We start from the raw sequence: 18,242 nt of genomic DNA, 5'->3' as shown, positions 1-18,242 counted from the left end.
ATAAGAACACAGCTTTTACGTTTTTGGAGCCTTTATCTTCCTCCCCCTCCAAAAAAAATCACACCACACGAGGTGGGCCATTTGTTATTTCTTGTACACACCAAGGACTGACACATTTTTGTTTTTACTAATTGCTACAGGTTGTTGGAGTCTCCCCCCCTGCCCACAAAAAAGTTTAAAATTTCATTAAACTGGAGCATATCGCTTTCAGAAACGAAGTAGTGTTCCTCAGTCATGTGAACGCTATTAAAATGCCCTCTTTTGATGTGCGACCCCTTTAAATCTCTATAGATGGGGAAAGCTGTCTGGCTCTGAAGCCGAGGTACTTATTGGGCTTGTGTGTGTGTTTTTTGTTTTTTACAACTTGGCAGAGCATAAAGCTAATAAGTATTTCTTGTTCTTTAAAGATTGATTTATTATCAGTTCCAAAATTATGCCTTTTCATTTGGAAAGTTATTTGCTCAGTTATTATGGCAAATAAATAGCTGCTAAGGGTCAGCCTGGGCCTCAGTGCTTGTTACTGCCTGTTCGCCTTCTGATTTGAGCTCAGTGTGACTACTATGGGTATCCTGGGATTCCAGAGTCTGTACTGATTACCAACAAAAGCCTCCTTAAAATCTGCAGAAACAGTCTAGGGACTAATGGTGCCAAGACAGTCTGAGGCAGTGTAGCAATGCCTGAGGTCATAAAATGAGCAATGACAATGGTCCTGTCCTCGCTGATTTTATCACTTGGAAAGTTTTTTTCAAGGCATCACACAGACGACAAAAGGAGTCTTTAGGCCTCAATCGTGCTCTCACCTAATAGGAGCTCCCTGAAAGATACTTGGCATGTCTTTAGTGATAATGAAGGGGGGAATTTTGCTCTGCAACCCTGCATTGCTAGCAATTCTTAAATCACGCATCCTTTGAAGCAGATTGCCCATGGAAGGAAAGAAGGTGTTTGGACTGGAGCCTGCAGTGGGTCTGGAACTAGTCATGTCACCCAAGGGATGGCAGGCACCGATTGAGCCCAGGAACCACTGCTGGTGGATGGAGGGAACTGCAGGTAAATCAACAAGACCAGCAAAGGAAACCTTTTCCCTGATTGGCCAGAACAGGACAGGTGATACTCTTTGACCCCCTTATAAAAGATTTTAGGCCCTACTTGGTTTTTGGAAAATGAATCTTGTTGCTTACAGGCTGCCTTTGTTATTCTTTGTCCCAAACTGCAATGGAACTGGGTAAGAAATATGACCAGTAGCCAAGGTTTGGGCTGCAAGAACAGTATATCTGGAGCTCCAGCCCTAGTTTGGAGAACTCTTTTTTTAAAATAAGATATTTAGTTTTGCAGAAATATTTTTGCAGAAAGAAAATAGATAAAGAATAAACAAGCTATATTACATGTTCTCCCCTGTACCCCCTCCCACAACCCTAAAATGCTCCTAATCTTCTTTCTTCTTTTCATTTTTCCATTTAGCAAGATAGTTTGTGTAAAAGAGTCATTGTTCCTGGTATTCTTCCAATGGTTTTCTGTTGACTATACAGGTCAGTTTAGCCATCTTTGATAGTTCAGTCAATTTGTCAAACCAAGACTGTAAAGTTGGTATTTCAGCTCCTTTCCAGTTTTTGGCCAGTACCAATCTTGCTGTTGTTGTTGCATAAAATAAAAAGTTATTGGCTTGAGGTGGTAGTTTGTCAGGACAAATGCTTAACAACGTATATTCAGGTCTCATAGAAAACTTAACATTAAATATTTATTCTAATATACTGTGGACTTTTCTCCAAAATTTTCTTACCTTCTCACACCTCCACCACATATGAAAAAAGGAACCAACTTTTACATTGCATTTCCAACAAGCATTATTAGCCATCTTGGCAATTGCTTTTGGTGTGATATCTTTTATCCATTTTCTCTAAGAATTTGACTTTTTTTACATTAATAAATAATGGAAACAATATTTCCAGTGATCTATTTCAAATTTATCTTAAAAAAAATATAAATTAACATCATTGTAATGCGTTTCTAATCAAAACTGAATTAATTACCTTTCATTGCACCAATTCTCCAAATAAGGTTTTCAGACAGTGGTAGAAAACGCCTTTAGATATCATATGGTTTACAAAAAAAGCCACAATTCAGTCCAAAATTATATAAGATTATAAGAAAATATTGTAGGGAAAAGTATATTATCTAGCCTATCTATGCTCCTGATATTGTAACGAGACCCTATAAGAGACCTACCTATAAAAGACAGTTTAAATGACCCTCACCCCACCCCCATATTTTCAGAATATTATTTTGGTTTTAAGATAAAATATTTCAACTGTTTAGTGGTTTAGTAATTTTGTTTTGTAGGAAAATGCTAAGCATCACTGATGGTCAATAAAAGGTAAAGGTATCCCCTGTGCAAGCACCGAGTCATGTCTGAACCTTGGGGTGACGCCCTCCAGCGTTTTCATGGCAGACTCAATATGGGATGGTTTGCCAGTACCTTCCCAAGTCATTAAAGTTTTACCCCCCAGCAAGCTGGGTACTCATTTTACCAACCTCGGAAGGATGGAAGGCTGAGTCAACCTTGAGCTGGCTGCTGGGATCAAACTCCCAACCTCATGGGCAAACAGCTTCAGACAGCATTTCTGCCGCTTACCACTCTGGACCACAAGAGGCTCTCTGATGGTCAATATCTCTATGTTAATGAGGTAGTGATTCTGAAAGTACTTAAGTTGTATGGGCAATAGCCCTCCGTAGGGCTATTACATGTTACATTCATGTGAACTGGTAATTCCCAGGATGCACATGGAAAATCAATGCATTACTCAGTTCATACATATCAGGTACGTTGTGGCCATTAGATTAGACCGTCCTCATATGCATATGCTAACTACCAAATTCATGTGAATGTAGCATTTGCATAGCCCTACTGTATACATTTTAATTCACACTTTCCAAATTAGAACTTCTGTTTGTGCAAAGAAAAGAACACATATTATCTTTAGGAAACTTACAAAATATGCGAAACCATTTAATATTTAATATTTAGACATTTCTATTCTGTCCTTGCCCCTCTGAAAAGCCCAGTGCAGGGACACATTATGTGATTTAATAATAAAGACATTTGCTTTGATCCTCATTATCTTTGATTGGGTATTCCCAATAAATTTATGAGAAGGAAGAAAAAAATAGAAGTGTGATCCAAATCTAATTAAATACAGAATTACCATTGGACACACTATGGGAAGTACTGTAGAACTATAGCTGTGAAGAGGATTTTTGCCAGGCATTTGAAGGCTCAGACTGTACTAAATAACTAGATGGTTGCAAAAACTATTGGATTTAGTACAACTTGAAAATGAACAATTTATCAACAACTCAGATTATATAATTTTGTTCAGAGTAGTCATATTGCAGAGAGAGAGAAAGAGAGAGAGAGAGAGAGAGAGAGAGAGAGATCCAGTTTTCACAATCAGAACCTTAATTTGACTTAATCTAATTATTGCCACCTATAATTTCCAATCTAAGGAATTTTGTTTAGAGTATGCTGCCAAGACCCCTTAGAAAAGGCAACAGCAGAGTGTTCAAGACAAAGAAAAAAATCAATTGAGTGCATATTAAATGGGAATGGGACAATGTAGCATAATAATTCAAGCAAAACAAAAGGACTTCTACCAATAAATTCCACAGATTGGAATTATAATTCAAAACATGGTCACAGGCAAGCAAGCACCCATAGATACAAATGCAACTAATCACATCAGGATGCCTCTACCAAAATGTAAGGATTGCAAACTGGGTAAGAATTTCACCCTTATAGGTTTACTTCCAATGTGCCATTTTGCACTGGTAACAATAAGTATGCAATTAACAGGTTCAAACTCTGTTATGCTGCGATTTATGTAGGTTGCCAACCTCTAGGTGTGGCCAAAGATCTCCCAGAATTACAACTGCTCTCCAGATTTCCAAGATGAGTTTCCCTGGAGTCCATGGCTCCTTTGGGGGGGTGGACTCTATATCAATGCTGAGGTCCCTCCCCTCCCCACGCCCGCCATTCTCCAGGCTCTTCCTCCAAATCTCCAGACTAGGTTCATACAATTAAAAGCTCTTCTACAAGAGGCTGTTTTAAATTGTCATAGTAATTAACAAGAAAACAAATAACAACAAGAAAACCATTTTAGAAATATTTTACCTTCTGCCTGAGAACCCATCCATTAATGGGTTTTAATTTTGTTGTCAGCCTTCCTGAGCTGACCAGGGAATGGCAGGGTAAAAAAAAAACACTTTATTATTATTATGTATTTACTTACAACTGAAAATACATGAAAATACATCTAGTAAAATAAAGAAAACAAAGAATGTTTCCAAGAAAGGGGAGCCCTTATATGATTTCTTGTTGTGGTTAGTGGTTAGTGAGGCGATCATGTTTTTGCAGCATTATGCACCTAAGAAAATGTAATTTTTCTGTCTTCCTTTAAAAATCATATTACAATGTGACATTCAATAAAATATCTTACGTGCAGCTAATAAAAATGATGTCCCATCTCACTTCTTTGACATATAAACCACACAAGTCAAAGTCTTACCTCTGATGCAGTTTATAGCTTAAGCTTTCATGTCAGTCTTTCCTATTTTTTTTTAAAGCCCCATTATTTATTAATAGCCTTCTGTATTTTAAAAGTTTCTTTTTCTTGAGTGGAGAAAAAATCATTTGCCTTTTAATGGGGTGTCAGATTTGTTTTCCAAACCTACTAAAAGGTTATCGTTGTTACATATGGACAAGTCCTTTTTTCCCCCAGAATCAACGTAAACTCTCTTACCAGGATAATTTACTGCAGTCCCCTGGTAGCTGTATGGAAAATTTAATTTCACCATTTTGCAAAATGGAGGGGAGGAACTTTTTCAATGTGGTTAACTATTTTCACATGGAGCGAAGAAAAAAACAGAAGAGGAAAGGAAAATGCAAACTTCTGGCACATACTAAATAACAGGTAGGCCCTTGGCCTTGTGTTTGAGTTCAGGGCCTGTTGGCTGTCTGGTAGGGTTCATGGCACAGAGAGATGACTGAACCAATTAGATGTATCATAAAACCTTTAGGCAATTAACCCGAAACTAGCCCAGGAGATCCGGCTTAATGTTAATGGCAAGAGGATAAAAGCTTATTAAATTTTAGGCCAATGGATATTGATATCTGAACCTTATTTTTGATATCTGGGAAAGCCGTAATTGAGAATGTGAGAAACAATTATTCTATGTAAAAACAGATATGTTACCTTTAGCTCAGTCTTGGAGCAAAAATTCAGAAATCAACTTAAAAAAAAATCAAAATCAGCTGTGTAATTAGAGCTTGCTGTAGGACAAGGGTATCACAGTTCCCAGAGTGTAACAGACCTGCATTTTGCAGTTTATTTTTTTAACCTAATGATTATTGTTAATTAGAAATTACAGATGTTGTTGGCCCTCTTGAGTGCTGTCTGACCCAGTCCATACAGAAAAGATCAGGCAGCAGATCTTCTGTAAATGCCTCCGCTCACTTGCACATTGGGGAAATAAAGGCTGAGGTAATGGGTAAGAACAAATGGCAAGGTTTGGATATTTCATCCATAGGACTATTTCATGTAATCTCTAAACCAGCTCTAGGTTTAGCATATGTTTTGGAACACATTAGTAAAAAAAAAATTGAAGGCGGAAATGAAATGAAACAGGAAATGTATTAAATCACATAGAATGACATCCAGTAGCATCTTACAGACCAACCAGATTTCCAGGCTATGAGAGAAAGTTCCCTTTGTCAGATGCCTTTGACTCTCGAAAGCTTGGAGTAGTGATTAAGAGTGGTGGCCTCTAATCTGGAGATCCGGGTTTGACTCTCTGCTCCTCCACGGGCAGCCAGCTGGGTGTCAGTCACAGTTCTCTCAGAGCTCTCATAGCCTCACCTACTTCACAGGGTGTCTATGGTGGGAAAAGAAGGTCAGCCACTTTGAGACTCCTTTGAATAGTAAAAATAGTAAAAAGCAGGGTATAAAACAAAAAACCTAGCAGCTTCTACTCCTCACCCCTAACCTAGGGCCATTCCACACAATGACCAATGTTGCTAAATGTTTGCAGTATGCAGAAACGCTATATTTAATAGTGGAATTTCTTCATTCTGCATACCTTCAATTCTAGTGGAATATTGAAGTCCCAGTAGTGGTCCATTCATTCCCCACAGGTTTCTGGTCTCACCGGAATCGCAACAAAAAAGGCGATATTTTTCCGTGCTTCTTCCCGCCCCTGGCCGTCAATCAAACAGAACAGCCAATGAACTGTTGTGTTCGTGCTCCCCAAAAGCCACTTTCCCTTTAAAAACTGTTTTTTAAAAACTCCAAAACACCAGTAGCAACGAGTATATGTTCATTCAATGTCTCAAGACCTTTTTCGCTGGCGCTTAATCGTTTACATGCTCTTCAAGTAAAAAAAAATCCCCCCCCCCTGATGGGTGCAATTTCTGTCCGAAATTACTTGCAGTGTCGAACAGGGGGCTATATTGTGCTCGGGAAGTTTAAAGAAAATTGCAGAAGGGAGCTTTGTTTTACTGTGAAGCACTTCTGAATTGCTTGTGGAGGGACTTCAGCCGAAGAAGCCTCGCTTATTCATTGCTTTAGCTGGCTTAAGGGGGGAAAATGGCAATCGCGTCTCCGGAAGCTCAGGGGCGAGAGCTAGGGAGGGACATTCTTTCTACCATTATTTCGCGAACGCACATGTCTTTTGCTGATGTGTTGCAGCTCGTGCTCAGAAGTGTAGCGTTTTTTTCAGGGGGAATCCACTTTTCTAGATTTCCCCCTAAGCACTATAAAATTCCAATTGTTGCTGGAGTTTTGCGGGAGTTTTGCAGTTTGTTTAAGACGTCATGAGGAATGTTAAATTTATAGCATTTACAAAAGGTAAGACTTCAGCTACATTTAAATTATAAAGTAGTAGTATAATTTTAGGGGCACTTTCCCATTCAATCCATTCCACTATAGTTGCTATTAGTTGAGGATTTTTAATTTCACCATGGCAAAAAAGAGAAGAGTCCCCCATTCTATCCAATGGAGAGTCCGTCCCGTTGGATAGAAAGAGTGGCTGGGGGCACCCTCTTTTGGAAACCCTGGATATAGACCCTGTAGTCCATCAGTTGTGAAATTCAGAGGAGGAGCTTCAGGGAAGAGCCTCCTGGAACTACCCTGAAAGTTTGGAGGCTGTAATTGGAAAACCTCCCCCCCCCCATGAAAGGTGGGAATGCCAGACTTCCCATTTAAGTCAATGGCACAATTGACTTTAATGGGCGCCAAAGCTGAATCAGTCCTGATCAGGCCCCTGGTGCACATGCCTAGTCATAAGCTTCCCTGCTAAGAGAGTACTCAAGAGGCCACTTACCTGCTCTTGCAATCAGAGATGTATAAGAAGATTCCTAGCTGGAGTGAGGAAGGGAGGAGAGGCAGAAGCAAGCAAGGCCAGAAGTCAGAGCAACCAGCTCTTGTGGAAAAAGAATGCTTTTTCTTGGAGTAGCAACCTTACCATTAACTTTGGAAGCTATTTGCTTTGATGGTTTGAAATGATCAGTATACAAAACACTTTGTATCCTTTTTTTGCATGAATATCAAGCCTTTTTCTGTTCTTTTCCCACTTTTTTTTTTTTTGCAAAAGCAGGCCTAACATCTCCTGAACCCATTCACACAGAAACTTTACCTTCAACAGATTCAACGTGGTAATTCATGGACGGGGGAGTTAAAAAGCTGAGTGATATGGGTGCCTGAGCTTTGTTGGCTACCAAAGCACCTAGAATGGCCAAAATGCTATTATGGAGGGTAAGAACAAGAGGGGGGTGACAGAAGGATCCATGAAGTCCAAAACAAACAATGTTGCTATAGTCTTTTTTGCAAGAAAGGGACAGCATTAGATGGTGCCTCATGAAGCAGGAAGAACAGTTTGGGTCTGAGGGAAAATGCCCTGTGATAGCAGCAGACAAGCAGGTTGGAGGGCTGCACAGAAAGAAGTTGGGGGCTGCATGCGGCCCGCAGGCCTCAGGTTGGAGACCCTGGATTTACAGCATGCAGAATATGTATACCTACACACCTATCACCAACAATTAAACAGAGAAATACGGTAGAAAAAATGACTTTAAGACAATCTTCCACCTGGTGATTGGATATGCAGTGATTTTGCGCTGATTTTGACTTTGCCAGCATGATTCATACAGGATAACAGACTGAAATATGCATGGTAATAGACAAAAGTCAACAGCCATTTGGTTCTTTAATTTGGACAAGCTCAATCTCAAATTATCTACAGAAACAGGAGAAACAGATGCTCACCTACAGGTCTTGTTCAGGTATCTCCTGTGTTCTTGGTTCCTTTCCTTCCTTGCATCTTTGGACAAAGTGTGGCTTTAACTCTCTTATTAATGCTCATTCAGAATAATCTAACAATGATGGTTCTTACATTGGAGCCTGCTGCGGAGAAGAGCCATAGTTTTGTATGAGTAAAGCCTCACGTTCAGTCCCTGCTATCTCACAGTTTTAAGAGGATCTCAGGTAACCAGATGATGAGAAAATCTTTTCTGTCTGAGAATCTAGAGAGCTGATGTCACTGCAAGCAGATAATACTGAGGTAGATCAATTCTGGGCACAGTTAGCAGCCTTATTGTACAGCAACTATATAAAAGTGAGAAGCCCTGTAGTATCTTGGTGAACTCATGGGAAACCTTTGTACTGTACCTTGAGTTCAGGATTGTCATTCTCCCCAGGCTCCACTCCAGATATCCAGGCATTTCCTAATGTCAGGAGTTCCCTGAAAGGTGGGATATATATGACATAATAACAATCATATTTTGATTCCAAAAAATTAAAAAAAAAAACTAAGGATAAACCACAATAAGATATAAGTTTCCTGAATCAGTAGTTTTATTTGCTACTTTAAAAACAAATCAGAGAGGGAATATGCTGAATCTGAAAGTCATTACTTGTTTATATGATCTGGAACCCACACCACCATTTGCTTTTCAATCACATCTGTGATTTGATCCTCACTAAATTGAGAACATTGACTATATCACTAATAAGGTAACCAACTGTCATAAAATATTTTAGGAGCATGTGTGTGGCAGCTTTCACTGTGAGACCCAGAAGAATGTGACAAATTTTGCCTCTAGGAAAAGAATAATCTGGCAAAGGAGAGCCCAATATCATTTTTTTTTTTTACTGAGGACAACATTCACTATTCTGTAGTGCAAAAGAAAGAAAGGCTGGTAGACATGCATGTGGATGTGTTAAGTGCTAACAAGTCACTTCTGACTTATGGCAACCTTATGAATTAATGACCTCCAAAACATACTATTGTTAATTTTGTAAACTGAGGGCTGTGGTTCCCTTGATTGATTCAATCCAACCCATGATGGGTCTTCCTCTTTTCTTGTTACCTTCAAATTTTCCTAGCATTATTCTTCCCCCCCCCCCCCCAGTGACTCTTGTCTTCTCATAATTTGATCAAGTCTCAGTCTGGTCATTTTATCTTGTAACAGAGGTTTACTGGTCTAGATCAGCAATCATAACAGATACATAAAGTGGCACCTCACAGAAAGACCTTCCTTTATTTCTCCCTATTATTTCTTATTGCTCCCTGAGAACCAAGAATACCCAAAATTCTAATAAAACTAATCTATGTAGCCAGCTCCTGCAAAATAGCTTTATACCAGGATATTTGTAGTCAGTCATAGATGTACATATGAATTTTCACTAGGGGGGAAGTTAGCTAAGGAATTTATTGCCCTATTTTCAGAAAATACATATCAGCTGCAAAAATGAAATTATCTGGCATTTTGCTGTCCATAGATCCGTTATTACTGACCCCAGCCTGCAAAATGTCAGCTCTTCCAAATGACGTTCACCAAGCAGGAAGTTTGGGATCCATCCTGCAACAAATATTTTTTAGGATACCTGATCTGTACAGGTTGTAACCTACCGGGCCGAAGGAAGTTTTGTAACAATGGACCAGTGGAAGCTGTCAAACGCATGGTTACTAAATTTTGTTCAGCTTGGCAGGTGGGGTAGACATCCCTTTTAAGGAGCTTAGAAGTGCTGTACAAACAACTAAGGACTGTGAAGGGTTAATTCTTCACAGAAACAGAGAGCCTTGAGTGACAGGCACTAATTCAACATATTAAAAACATAGTCATCATAATTTAAAAACATCACATTTCTAACTACACATGGAGTAGAATCATAGAATCATAGAACCGTAGAGTTGGAAGGGGCCATACAGGCCATCTAGTCCAACCCCCTGCTCAACGCAGGATCAGCCCAAAGCATCCTAAAGCATCCAAGAAAAGTGTGTATCCAGCCTTTGCTTGAAGACTGCCAGTGAGGGGGAGCTCACCACCTCCTTAGGCAGCCTATTCCACTGCTGAACTAGAACAACATAAGGTAAAGGTAAAGGTATCCCCTGTGCAAGCACCGAGTCATGTCTGACCCTTGGGGTGACGCCCTCTAGCGTTTTCATGGCAGACTCAATACGGGGTGGTTTGCCAGTGCCTTCCCCAGTCATTACCGTTACCCCCCAGCAAGCTGGGTACTCATTTTACCAACCTCGGAAGGATGGAAGGCTGAGTCAACCTTGAGCCGGCTGCTGGGATTGAACTCCCAACCTCATGGGCAAAGTTTTCAGACCACTCTGTGCCACAAGAGGCTCTGTAGAACAACATAGAATGGACCAAATGCATTTCAACCCTGAGGGGTCTTCCTCAGTGGTCAAATTATTGTGAGGAATGCACCCATTTATAAAATGAACATCCAAAGGCTTGCTGGGTGGCAAAGAAAAATCTGTTAGGTTCTGCTCCAACCAGTCTTTCTAATGTAAAGGTATCTGATTTGGAGCCCACCTTCTAAAAATATGCACTTCCAAAGGCCACCACTCTGCTTTGGCCAGCTCTCAATCACCAGTGCATTCCCACGTGCGTCAGAAAAAGTTTTGTGACAATCATTTTCTAATCAACCAATACAGTTTTCATTTATTACTTGTAGGCAATCTTCATATTTACTCTGGACAGCACTTCTGTTGTACTTAGATTTCAATATATTACAAGTGAAGAAAGTGATACAGTTGCTAAAGGGATTATGTTTACATTTTGCAAATATCATAGGTACCTATTAGGCAAGACTTCTGGTGCTAAGGAATGATGCAGTTCCTCTGCTATTTTTTTTTTAAAAGGTAAAGGTATCCCCGGTGCAAGCACTGGGTCATGTCTGAACCTTGGGGTGACACCCTCTAGCGTTTTCATGGCAGACTCAATATGGGGTGGTTTGCCAGTGCCTTCCCCAGTCATTACCGTTTTACCCCCCAGCAAGCTGGGTATTCATTTTACCGACCTTGGAAGGATGGAAAGCTGAGTCAACCTTGATCCGGCTGCTGGGATTGAATTCCCAACCTCATGGGCAGAGCTTTCAGACTGCATGTCTGCTGCCTTACCACTCTGCGCCACAAGAGGCTATTTTTTACCATTGTCTATTTTGTTTGCATCGTGACCCCGAGGACAATGATCCTCCAGGCCTTCCTGTCCTCTACCATTCCCCAGAGTCCATTTAAGTTTGCACTGACTGTTTCAGTGACTTCATCCAGCCACCTCATTGTCTGTTGCCCCCTTCTTCTTTTGTCCTCAATCGCTCTCAGCATTAGGCTCTTCTCCAGGGAGTCCTTCCTTCTCATGAGGTAGCCAAAGTATTTGAGTTTCATCTTCAGGATCTGGCCTTCTGGGGTTGCAATGGGTTGGACACAACTTTGCACCTAACAACAACATTTTGTTTGCTCATTGCTTGAAGAGTTCATGATTGCTCATCTAGCCATCAAGTTGCTGTTTTCTCCCAAGCTTCTACAAGGAACACTGCAATGTACACATTTCTGTTTAGGCTTTAAGAAAAGACCTGAGCAGCCTTGTTCTATAGCTCAGTTCTATAGCTCAGTTCTATACCACCCTTGTTCTTTACCTCATCTATACAAATTTTCATTTGTGCTGCTGTGACAAAAGACAGATCTTGGCCTTTCCTTTTTCCTACTCTTAGATGCAGTGACAGAAGGGTTAGATTTAGGGTGGCCTCTGGATAGGTCTAAGACAGACTTTTTCAACTAGGGGTTCAGGAAACCCTGGGGTTTCTTGATGGAAGGGTTTCCTGAATAGGTGGGAGCTAAGTTTTTATATGTTTTTTAAAATTTCTTAAACATTTATTGGGTTTCTTAAACATTTAGGGGGTGGGCATGGGCATGTACACAGCTATGCTTCTAAACCATATTCTGTATAATTGCACCACTTCTGGGGTTTCTTGAAACCTGAAGAATGTTTCAAGGGATTTTCAATGGTAAAAAAGTCAAAAAAGGCTCGTCTAAGGGGTTAGAAAGCACATGCAAGGCATGGAACCGGACAGACCCTGTTGCTATCCTGTTCTGTACTGGCCAGCCAGTGATGAAGACATGGGTTCTCAGGCACTAAGCCAAGCTTTTTGAAGATTAGAAACAGTAGTCTTGGCAACCCATTACCAAAGTGTTTGTTTTCACAGACTTCTGCCAAGATGGAAGTCTTTCTGCAACCTGAAGAGAAGACTCAGCCACAGCTGCACAGACGGAGAAGGTTGTACATCTGCTGTAAAAGGAAACAAAGTGTACAAGGTATATATATTTGTCTACACTTGCAGCAACCATTAAATATATTGGCGGCTAAGCAGCACAAGCTAATTTCCCCCCCCACAAGATCATAGATTCCAGGTATGAGATGAGTGTTCCATGTGTCAGAAGGCTGTGTGAGGAACATTAGACCACAAATTGAAGAATTTTCAGTGAAATAACTATGAGAGAAGTCAAAGCACCATACATTTGGAGTAGTGTTGAAGAAAAGTATGCTTTTGCTGAGTTCTTAATAAAGTCAGTTAAAATCCAAACGCTATATGTTTTTAAATTAGGACATTCTTATTTCTTTTAAATGACATTTATTTGTCAAGAAACAAAATGGATTGAAAATGCTTTCATTATGTGAGAAAAGCAGGATCAAACATCCCCTTCAGTATGAACCCAGGCAAAGTGGAGTGGATAACAATATTGTAAGTGCTACAGCAGGTTATGAGGTCAGTGAGTGGAGTGAGCAGCTCTAGTATCAAATTAAATGGTCAATGGATATGCCACATATCCTTGAATCAGGGGCTACCTATGCCACCTGAAGCATAGTTGCACATGTCTAAGCCTGTTCGTTTCAATGGGCATAGAAGGGTATAAATCTCTTTAGGATTGCACTATATCTCTTGTACACTGTGATCAGCATACTGTGAAATGACAGACATTCATCAACACAACACATATATCTGCAATTGCCAAACTCTAGCATGCATAGAGACAGTATAAGACCATCCATTGCCTATACTCTGGTGTAGGAACAATTATGTCAGTCTGGCATGCAAGAACAAGGGCTTGCTTGTGAGCATCAGATTTCTTTTTCAAGTGTCCCCAACTTTTGTACCATTCCTTCAAATATGTCATGGGGTTAACATGCAGATCAAGAGAGGATCCACATGTTGCTGGATATTTCACGAATGCTATTCAGTGTTTCACGAATGCTATTCAATGTGTGGATTTTCGTGTTCAGACAGTACAATTCAGGAGTGGAGTAATTACAATAGATAATTCAAGAATGTTTTGATCCTGCCTAATTATTTACTGGCAGCTTCATTATATACACAAATATTATAATTTCATAATGGGGCTAAATTTGTAGCTGTTTCAATTGGTTTCTAAAATCAGGAAAAAGCCTACATGTGTCAAAAATGTCCTTTGCCCTTTATTTCTTTTTTCTTCCATATGATTGTTGATAAGACATTCATGTAGGAAAAGATACTCAACATCTACTTTAAATCTCATGTAAGAATCTAATGATACTGCTGAAATGTGGAATTAGGAATCTGGATCTTGATGTCCTCCGTCTGGAAAAATGATAAACTGTTATGTGCTGAGGCCAAATATTCCCATAGCATCCCAAACCTACTCATTTCAACTTTATGGCCCAGGTGCTTCTACAGAAATGGCATTGCCAATGCTTTCTGGCTTACTCCATTTAGGTGATACAAGTTCAATGGCAGAAATGGGTGAACCCAACAAGTACACAGGCCTGAAGTTTCTGACAGTATCATAGTGACACATTATCCATTATCTCTCCCTTCCATCGCTGGTCAAATAGAGATAAGTTTCGGAACTATCAGAAAGCTTGAGATTTTGTATTTTCATGTTTTCACAGAGATTCCTTAGGAATACCTCCAAAATATCTAACTTCTTACAAGGTGAGCCAGATGAGAAGGATGAGTTGACAAATTTGGTTATTGGACTCAGTCCAACACAAATTAATCTTGACTAGATCTCAGAGAAACCAGAACATGTAAGCTGCTAGTAAACTCTCTTGTTTTATGGAGGTTAGTCTTAACTAGCTGTTCTTGGGTTATATCCCCTAAATTTAATTTCTTCATTCTTGACTATAGCATATGGTTTTACAAATTATTATTTTTGCCTATAGCTTCAGGTAAACAGTGGAAAGTATTAATAAGTTTACTGTCTCCATGACTGCACTTATATCCTAGAAAATTCTTAGAGAGCTGTGAAGTTACTCTTGAAGTAGCAATAATTCACTTTAAGTTGTGCACAAGAGTAACTAACAGCAGTAATAATTTGGGAGTCTTATTTTTTTGTTTCAAAATTACTTTGGAAAAATTAAGAAGCCACTTTGGTTTAACATAATATGCAAAAGTGTAAATAATATGCTGGGAAGTTCCCTGGTTCAAATGTTATTTTAGCAACTTACTTAACCTGTATCATTGCTGAGAATACCAATGTCCAAGTTTACAGGCCTCTTGTCAGGTTATAAGGGTACAAAATTTTCAAACTGGTTCCTCTAACTTCCCCTCTAATATTAGTTTTATTAGCAGCACATGCCCAGATATTATATTTACCTCCATGAGATTAGATGTTTCAGTTGCTCATTAAAACGAATTAAGGCTTTGTGTGCTAGTCACTATCCTGATTAGGGTTGTGTGCTCCGGCGCGCTACGGCGAGCACTGCAGCCCAAGGTGGCCAGTGCTGTGGTGTGTGTGTGTGGGGGGGAGGGGTAGTGTCAGTGCACCAGCAAGTGCCCGCATGCAGGTGCATAGCTCTGCACCTGTGTGAGAGTGCCAGCTGGTGCAACGCTGCCACCACTCTCCTCTGCACTGTGGTGCTGGCTGCCTTGGGCTGCGGTGTTTGCCAAAGTGGCCGAAACACGCCGGAGCATGCCAGAGCATGCAACCCTAGTCCTGGTAGTGCTGTTCTCACCGAGCAGACCTGTCAGAGCTCTCTCATCTCTACCTACCCCCACAGGGTGTCTGTTGTGGGGAGAGGAAGGGACAGCAACTGTAAGCGGCTTTGAGACTTCTTTGTGTAGTGAAAAGCGGAGTATAAAAACCAACTCTGTTGTTGTTGTTGTTGTTGTCATTCTTCTTCTTGGAACATAACATGTTTCTTCTGGCCTATTGACAACCATAGACCACTACTTATGAATATTTTGAGCCTTTAAAATATACTGTGAAATGCCAATTATTAATAGTATAACATCTGTTCCCTGTCTCAGCATCTCACTATACTTTAAACTAGTTCAGTGCTTCATCTCCGGAAACTAGCTCTGTGAGGCAGGGAGAGGGGGTGGGATTTAAAAGAACTCTGAACCCCCTCACTACCCAGTAATTCCTTGTGAGGAAAAAAACAAGGATAATTAAAAAGGAATAAAACTGTTATAGTGTAGATATGTCTTTATTACCATTACTGACAATAGTACTGAGTCTTATGAAAACATTCCTCAACCTCTACAGATTCTGATGTAGTTATATTTTAATTTCTCAAAGTTTACATTACACGGACCTATCTCCTTTTTATGTTTGATTTTCAGTGTTCCCGGCCCTCTTCATTATCTATTTCCTGAAAAAGCACTGGTCCATATGGCCCCTTTCCTTTGTTGCTGAAATTTAAACAGCAACAGCTGTTTGGTGTCAAATTGGCTATTCTGGAAAAGCCTCTTTATTTCCCCCTTTCTCTCTCTGCTTCAGACTTTAGAAAACTGTCTATTTTGCTAGGGACACACCAAAAGAGTGTTCACTTTCTACCAGCCATTTGGCCATGTGTTGCTAAAGAGCAGCCATATTTACCAAAGTTCTTGGTGGTCTTTCAGGAGTATCAAGTCCCAGAATAGCTGCTTTGATGGGGCTGTCATCTGCCATCTGAAGCAGGACTTCAGGGAATGTCATCAGAATGTGGCAGTTTGGCAGATGTTCAGGGGGTCACAGGAGTATCCAGAGATGAACCATGTGCATAGCGAGATAATAATACCTTTACATTTTAATCATCAGATGCTGGGGCTCCAGAGAGTTTCAATAGCAATCTTTTAAAAAAGGAAGTCTGATATCTCTGTTATTTGGTACTGTAGCACTTGCCTCTCGTTTGATGTGAATTTTGATCTACTGCCAGATGTCCCTTATTTTCCAGGATGCATGTAAGGCTTCTTCCTTATTTTGGAAGATCACAAGCCACCTTAATTATGGTATCACCCATATACCATTTAAGTCAATAGAAAGACTCCTATTGATTTTGATTCAGCTGGATTTCATACAATAGGAATATCTTAGTTCAGAATATATCAGGTTCATTGAACCATAGATGTTCAGTGTCCTTTGTTGTTAAAAAACTGTTTGATTTTGCAACCTTGTATTGGGTGTATGTTCTCCTGCCTGTCCATTGGCCTATATCTTGTTTTTCTCTTGTTGAACAATTTTATATTTATCCTCATTCTTCAGTTCAAACAAATCTTCAAATATAAGATCTCAGTTTGATACTTATCTATTTAAAATCCACACAGACCATGTTAAGATGGTAGACAACAGATGGGGTTGACATTTTTAATAGGGAGCAACTAACATCATCTCCCAATCTACACCTCTGTATTGGATTTCAAAGAACTGATATCAGTTTGGACATGTGTAGATATGGGGCCTGCATTTAAAGTCAGAAATTCAATCAATAGCTTGTCTCTCAACAGAGTTTACAAGATTAGATCAGTTAGAAGTGACCATCTGGCCTTATCTTGGGAGTTCTGAAGTCTCATGTAGATCTTTTTCACTAATGTCATTTTTATTTGGTTAACATTAATAAACTGTAGCAAACATTGCAGATCTTGCACTCTGGAGCTGTAACTCAATTTTTGTCTTTTACATGAGTCGAGTCAAACATCTGTTTCTCTAGAGGGAAGGCGTGTGTGTGTGTGTGTGTGCACTCAGAAAGAGAAAGATACATGCATGAGGCATGGTAGTGTTGAAGGCATTACTAATTTTTTGGCACTGCAAGATAACAGGAAATGTCAATGTTTTTTGCATGCATGACTAGAAGCATTATCAACCTGTGCATGTGTTAGAAATGGTACTTCGGAGAGGAAGCTGGGGAAAGTAAGAGGGAAAAACACTATAAACTGTCAACAGTTGCTTAAAAGAAATCTTATTACTTAGAAATTGATTGCAAATTAGCAATTGACAATGCAGTTCTAGATGAAAAGTTGGATTAACTGTTGCACATTTCCTGATCCCTCTGTTAAAACAGTGCTTTGGCTACTACTTATTCTTCTGGGAACCCACATGCCTTTTCAGACTGTTACTTCATTCCCCAGTTGCTTCGGGTCCAGGTACCTTTCTCTAAATTAGTGTCCCTGTGGTGGGCACATCAGCCTCTCTCATCATCTTTGCAGCAATGGCATTAAAACAACTGCTTTTTAAAAAATTATCTCACATTTTTATTGTTTCAGTGCATGTTCTTTGCATGAAACCATTGAAAGTGTGACCATTGAAAAGTCATTCAGTGAGATTCATGACTGAAGATCTGAATCCAAGCCTTTGCAGTTCTTACCTGACACTCTACATGTTACATCATGCTGATCTCCCACCACAAGATCCCCCAATGTACATTGCATAGCTTGCATAAAATATTCAGGCCACTGGAGGAAAATGCTCCAAGAATTCTGGAGAGGCTGTTGTGTCCATTTTGTTTTGCATCCTCCCCAATCAGATTTGCCAAACACATGATGGGGGCACACACCATTGACTGAAGAGCTGTAACAATAGCAGTAACAGTAGGGTACTATTAATTTCTTTCCATTACCTGCCTCTCAATTTGTATGACGAGCTTCTGAGGGAGATCAGACATTTCATGTGGC

The 18,242-nt window shown here is 39.9% G+C and overlaps 1 long non-coding RNA gene across 1 annotated transcript in view; it reads left to right on the top strand.

The window, feature by feature from the left end:
* The window catches only part of LOC143840719 (uncharacterized), a 37,625-nt gene that overhangs the window by 14,074 nt on the left and 5,309 nt on the right, over positions 1-18,242 (top strand). Inside the window, exons 2-3 of the long non-coding RNA XR_013232347.1 lie at positions 917-1,047; positions 12,540-12,648. This is a non-coding gene — a long non-coding RNA (uncharacterized LOC143840719). The remainder of the gene's footprint in view (positions 1-916; positions 1,048-12,539; positions 12,649-18,242) is intronic.

Source organism: Paroedura picta, chromosome 6 (genome assembly GCF_049243985.1).
Source record: "Paroedura picta isolate Pp20150507F chromosome 6, Ppicta_v3.0, whole genome shotgun sequence".
Taxonomy (NCBI): domain Eukaryota; kingdom Metazoa; phylum Chordata; class Lepidosauria; order Squamata; family Gekkonidae; genus Paroedura; species Paroedura picta.
The sequence above is the reverse complement of the archived record's forward strand: the minus strand, read 5'-3'. Positions and strand labels throughout refer to the sequence as shown.